Below are 6,640 nucleotides of genomic sequence, written 5' to 3'. Positions count from 1 at the left end.
TCTGCACGATTTTCCCAATCTTTATAAACTTTCCCAAAGTTTTCCTAAGATCCTCATTTCTTCATGGTTTTTCAAGATTTTTTTCGAGATTTTTACTTTTTCAAGATTTTCCAAATCTTTATAAACTTTCCCGAGATTTTAAAACCTTCTTCGTCTGAGTTTCCTGAGAAATTGATTTCCATCTTTTTCTGAGAACTACTTTTCAACTTCAAATGTTTTTCTAAGCATACATCATGTTTTCCAACTGGCATTTTCCAAAATCTCATAGCACATGCCTGAATTCTCTGTGCATTTAGGATAGAACATAACTTTGATAATTTCGCTAAGTCAAGCATAGTTTTGGTCCTTGGTTCGATTACCCCTGTTAAAGGCGGCAGAAACGGTCGAACCTCGTACCGACAGGTCGAGCCCCATCCCATGGATTTTCCCGCAATTTTCAAAACAGAGGCGAGTATTTCAAAACAATTTCCAAAATCCGGTCAAGTTTGAAGCGCGAAAGCATTTTCCTCTTTCTCTCTTCCGCAAGGAAGGGAAGACGGGGGAAAAATTTCGCGACGATAACACCAAGGACCAAAACTATGCTTGACTTAGTTAAATTATCGAAGTTATGTTCTATCCTAAATGCACAGAGAATTCAGGCATGTGCTATGAGTTTTTGGAAAATGCAAGTTGGAAAACATGATGTATGCTTAAAAAAACATTTGGAGTTGGAAAGAATCTCTCAGGAAAAAGCTGAATTTCTCAGGAAACTCAAATGAAAGGGGTTTTGAAATCACAAGAAAATTCATAAAGGTGTGGAAAAATCAGAAATAGTTGAAAATCTTGGGAAAATAGAAGTGATTCTTGAGAAAAAGGTGAACCTTTGAAAAGGGAATCACTTCTTAGGAAAACTTGGACTTTGAGAGTTTTCTTAGGAAAATGATGGAAATTCATTGGAAAGCCCTTGTGGAAAAGGAAAATTGAAACTTGGGAAGTTGAAAACTTGAGAATCTTAACCTTGAAATACTTGGAAATCGATTTTGACTTTGAGAAAAATGAGAGACTTCTCTTGAAAATCTTGGGAAAATGACCTTTTCCCATGGAAAACTGTGGAGAACTTGACTTGAGAAAACCGATTTTGAAAGATTCTTAAAGTTTCTTGAGAAATCGATTTCTTGAGAATGAAGTTTTCTTAAGAAAAATCATGGGAAAACCAAGGATTTCATGATGCAAATGAATGAATGAATGCACTTTGAAAAGATTTTCTAAGGAATTTGTTTGAAAATGTGTATTAAATCAAAGTAAATCCTTCACATATTCTGATTGTGGCCATGGATATGTTCAGAACTTAGTTGATTTGATGCACATGATTTTGAAAACTTTGGAAATATGATGTGCATTTTAAGATAGCCTAAGAGTGTAGGCTCTATGTGACTAATAGAAAGATGATGGATCTGGGTCTCGTCCATATTCCGACTAGGGCCGTAAATATGGATCCCACCGAGTCCATCAACTCCCTAAGAGTTGGTGCACGTGTCATTCGTGAACATCCATAGTGCTTTTGAAATAAGATGTATGCATCACATAAGCAGGATATTGGCATAAATTCAAACTATATGATATGCATCCTAGTCTAAGCAGGAAATTAACTCTCTTATTCCAAAATTTACATTATTACATCACTAAATAAAGGAAATAAAAGAAATTTGCAGACTTCAGCTCCTTCTTTTGATTGTTCCTGCCAAACTTGAACTAGGGTTAGCTCCACTATGTGGGTTTTTCCAAGATTTTCCAATAATATTATGAAATTATTGGATTTAATTGGATATAAACCCTATTCTCATGCTTCCTTGATATTTGAAATGATGTAAAGGCAGGAAATTCAGTAGAAAACAGTTTGAAATTCGGAATTGGTGGTCAAAATGACCAAAATACCCCTAATTAAAGTTATACCTTTAAAATTAGGGTTTTTTGAAGGAAAACTTGGTAAAATTGAGAATTTGAAATTCAAATTGAATAAAATGATGATAAAATGCCGTAAGGGACATGATGACATACTGCTAAACACACTAAGGCTGTAAAATCAGAATTTGATATTTTGCAATTTATCAAAAATAATGATTTTCGCTTGTCTTTCACTTGGATCCGAGTCCTGCGGGACCCTGTTTTGGTATTATGGCTAATCTGAACCTCAAATGGATTCCAAATTGCACCAAATTCGGTATGAAGCATCTACTTACTCTGATAAACAACCTAGAATGCTAAAAATCACGAAATGATATGATTTAAATGCTAAAATTCAAAGAAAGTCCTAAAATGGTGGATTTTGCCTATGGATCCGAACCAAATGCAATGCCTAATATGATAATGCAAGATCTACACCATGGAAACTTCTTATATTTTGCAGACTGCTAAAAGACCCGAAATGGAACATTTTTGGTTTTTATAGCCTCGGGATTTGAGCCATGGGGAGTTCGGCAACAGTGATTTAGTTCTGACAGAGGTAAAAATCACCCTAATCTGATGTAAAATGCCAAAAAAATATGAAACAGCCATGGAAATTTATGAAATTAATCAGAGGTACGCATGACCCCTACATAAACAACTTTCATGTTTATGACTTTGGCATTTGATCAACGGAAACACAGATAAAAATATAACTATTCCTGCCTAAACTAACAGAATAGACAAATGTAGCAAAACAGAGGACTGACAAAAAAAATCCGAAGCAGGTATCAACACTATTCTAAAAATCACAGGCTTTCATATTCAAACATAGGACATCTCGGAAACAACTTTCAATTTTTACAGTTTTGGATTTGGAGCAATACACAAAGAGGAACCATAGCCCTAAGTCGATCCAAGATCTCAGAGGCCCAAATTAGGCTCTGACACGTGTCCCGAACTCTCAGATTTTTGTCAGTCATAAAAAAACTCAGGAAAATCTGAAAAAATCATATTAGAAACTAGACTATCTCCCGAGTTCATAACATTTTTCAGATCGAAAATTGGATCTCCCATGAGGGATATCTTTATTTGACAATTTGGCAAATGATTTTCAAAACGCATCCCGAGTAACAAAACCCGACTTTCCATTTTGAATGTTTACCGCAGTAAAAAAATTTAAATGCCTCGTAATTTTTGGCAAAATTTCAGAGACACCTAAGGGCGCATTTCGTGATTTTTTTGGGATTTTAATAAAATCTAAATGCATGAAATGACGTGTGTACTGACTGACAAAAACAGAGACCTACTGAAAATAAGCAGAATTGAAATGGATGATAAATTAATCCTAATTAATTCATGAAATATGCTAAATGAATGAAACAAAATGCAAATTAAACCTATCTAAATGCATGCATGTTAAAATCATCAAGGAAGCATAATGAAACATTTGATATATGTCGTTTTATGAGAATAGCTCAATCCATCCCTCGGATGAGCTCTTTCTTCAAACGACTCCCGATTCGAATTATGGAATCAAATCAATGGGAAAAGAAGTGCACCTTGTTTCGTTACGCAGTGTAGGAGCTCTTGAAAGGGGCGGCTATCACGAGCTTCCTTCGTCCTTCGCTCCGGGCTTCGGATGGTTCACCCAAATTGACCTCCGCTTGAATCGAATTGGCCACTGCACGAGCTTTACTCCACCTTCTCCAATGAGCCAAAGGGGGCACGATTTCCAAGGTTCAAAATCAGATGTTAGGAAGGCTAGGTCGAATTCTCCAGTTCACAAAAATGGTCTCCAAAGATGCCTCCTCTCTTGGGCGTGGAGCCTTGTTTTTATAAATTTTCTGAAGAAATTTGAAATTCAAACAGGCTCAATCTGAGCCCTCCATGTGGCGCCATCTCAGGGGGTGCTATCTGGGGGTTTGAAATTCGAATTTGGCTTTTGCAGGGAGCCCTCAGGTGGCGCCACCTCATGGTGCTATTTTGATTTTTGAGAAAAATAAAAAAATGGAAATTTTGTGGGTGAGACACCTCAGCAGGGAGAATTTGGAATTTTTCAAAAGTTTGCTTGATTCTCTCTGCAGGGAACTCCCAGAAGGCGCCACCTCAGAGGGTGTTCTCTTGGAATTTGAAATTCAAACTCACCTTTTGTAGGGAGTCCTCAGGTGGCGCCACCTCATGGTGGGCTACCTTTATGAAAAATAAAATAAAAAACAAAAAATGGAGCCAAGTGGAGTCCTGGAATGGTGCCACCTCAAAAGGTGTTTGACACATGTCAGAAGGTCAGAGCAGTGGGCTCAGAAGGCGCCACCTCAGAGGAATTTGAATTTTGCTTTTCCTGGTAAAAGGAGATCTGGACATGTGGCAGTCCAGGACGGTTCCAAGTGTCAGCCTGCTGGAGAGGTTCTTCAGATGGCGCCACCTAAGAGGAGAATTCAAATTTCAAATGGAGGTTGGGCCTGAAGGAATGGAGGATGGACATGTGGCGCCACCTCAGGGTGGCCCCTACAATGCCATGTGGCAATAGGGAGGAAAAGGAGGGAAGGGACATGTGGCGCCCTCATAGGCCATCTGGAAAAATCAGAGCTCCGGATTTGTGCCACCTAGGCCCTGTTTGAACATTTGAATGGTTTGCTTTTTCTGAAGAAAGCCAGGAGTGACATGTGTCTCCTACTTTTCTGAAAGAAAGTAGGGAGAGGACATGTGTCCTCTACTTTTTCTGAATGAGGCAGAAGGAGACATGTGTCACCTGCTTTTTCTGAAAGAAGCAGAGAATGACACGTGGTAGAGGGGAGAGAAGGAGGGGCCAAGCCATGTGGCGCCATCTCAGACAACATGGAAAAGTTGAAGTTCAGGATCTGCGCCATCTATGAGGAGATTTGAAACTTTGAATTCTAGTTTTTCTGAAGAGAGCAGGAAATGACACATGGCACTTGCTTTTTCTGAGGAAATGAGAGCTTGCCACGTGTCCTCTGCAGGAGACACACTCCAGATGGCGCCACCTCAGAGGAGACAAACTCCACTTTTTCTAGACAGGACAACTTATGACACTTGGCATCTCCTGGTGTTCTTTGAAATGACACATGGCGCAGGATGGATAGGGTGACACATGGTAGATAAATGGGATGACATGTGGCAGCTTCTTAGGGTAGCCCCACACTGACACTTGGCATGGAAATGGGAGGAGAGAGAAAAGACAAGTGGCACCAATCCAGGGGACAATGCTCCTATATTTTTGGGTTTTTCAAAATTCAAATTTTCAAAAGAAAAGCTTGTGTGACACCACCTCAGTGTGGGTCCCACATTGCTTATTTACTGAAATAAGGATAAAACAACAACTTCTTTTTTTGGAATTTTCATAAAATCTGGACTAATTGGTAAAACAGGAATTTTTTGGAAAGAGTTGGCCCCTGTAGGGCAATTTTGTAAAAGGAGGATATTTGAAATTGTCAAAAGGGGCAAAATCTGAGGTGAAGTGGCTGAAATCCATATTGAAAACTATCCAGATCGTTTTCCTGAGAAAATATTTTGAAATTCAGAGTCCTGGGGGTAAAATGGAAAGAATTGATAATTTTGAAGACCCAGGGTTTTGAAATCAATTTTGAAAAGAGTTGAAATTCTAATCTCGATTGAAAGTTTTGAAATCAGGAGTTCTGGACCTCGGAATGACATGCTGTGCAGTGCAATGATTTGAAATGCTCATGCAATGATATGCAATGTCATGTCTTATGCAATATAATCTTGAGCCAAGACTCGGAGATGTCTGTCTCCTGTCAGGAGTAAAATTTTGAACATCTGAGCTAAAAATAGAGAAATTTTGAGAGTTTCAGATAAAATTTAGACTTTTGCAAGGTCCGGGCTCAGAAAATGACCATTTTTCCCTTCGACTATTTCAGAGGTTGAATGATGATGTTTGGTGGAGATGTAGGGGAGGTGAGTGAAAATTTGGGGTGTTTACAGTTCTACCATCCACTGACAGACGGTGTTGTCTGAATACCCTCATACCTATAACCTTCTTTTGCTTCTTTTTGGTCTGTTTAATTTTCTTCATCTTACGAATAGGTTACTCTGCATTAGTTGTATACATCAACATTAGGTTTTAGGCTATATCACATTTAAAAAATCCTTACTAGAGATTTGCATGATCACATAGAAGATAGAAAAAGCACAACCAACAGTAAGTTAGGGCTTTATATGAGATACTATTTGATTCCATTATGTTCTCTACATTTTTATCTTCTTCTCTCTTAAGAAAAGAGCCCATTTGTTTATTACAATTTTTCAAAATCCCTTGTATTATCATTTGGGTTCTCGGATCCCCCCACTAATACCTTTTAGTTGTTAGCTGGAGTATATTAGTGCTGGTACCATTGGAGCTAGATTCTCCATGTTAGTATATTTCAATTGTTAGCTGGTGTATATCGATGTGGGCCTGGAAGGGAGCCTTAAAATCTTATAACTCAAAAAGACCTCACAGATCAATGGATATACTTTTTAGGGTACTCAATTATTTTGAAAATCTCTCGATTATTTGTTTGAGCTTGTTGGGATCAATTGCTTGAAGTATAATGTATACCTGATCTAAAGCCCATAAATCTGAAATTCAATCCATTATAGTGGAACCACCTCTAGAGAATCCCATGTATGGGATGTCACTCTATATGATGCAAAACATCATATTCGATAAAGATTCTATAGAGAGGACCCATATAGA

The sequence above is a fragment of the Nuphar pumila genome, chromosome 4, assembly GCF_984573655.1.
Source record: "Nuphar pumila chromosome 4, dmNupPumi1.hap1.1, whole genome shotgun sequence".
In the NCBI taxonomy this organism is placed as follows: Eukaryota; Viridiplantae; Streptophyta; class Magnoliopsida; order Nymphaeales; family Nymphaeaceae; genus Nuphar; species Nuphar pumila.
Note: the sequence above shows the minus strand (reverse complement) of the source record.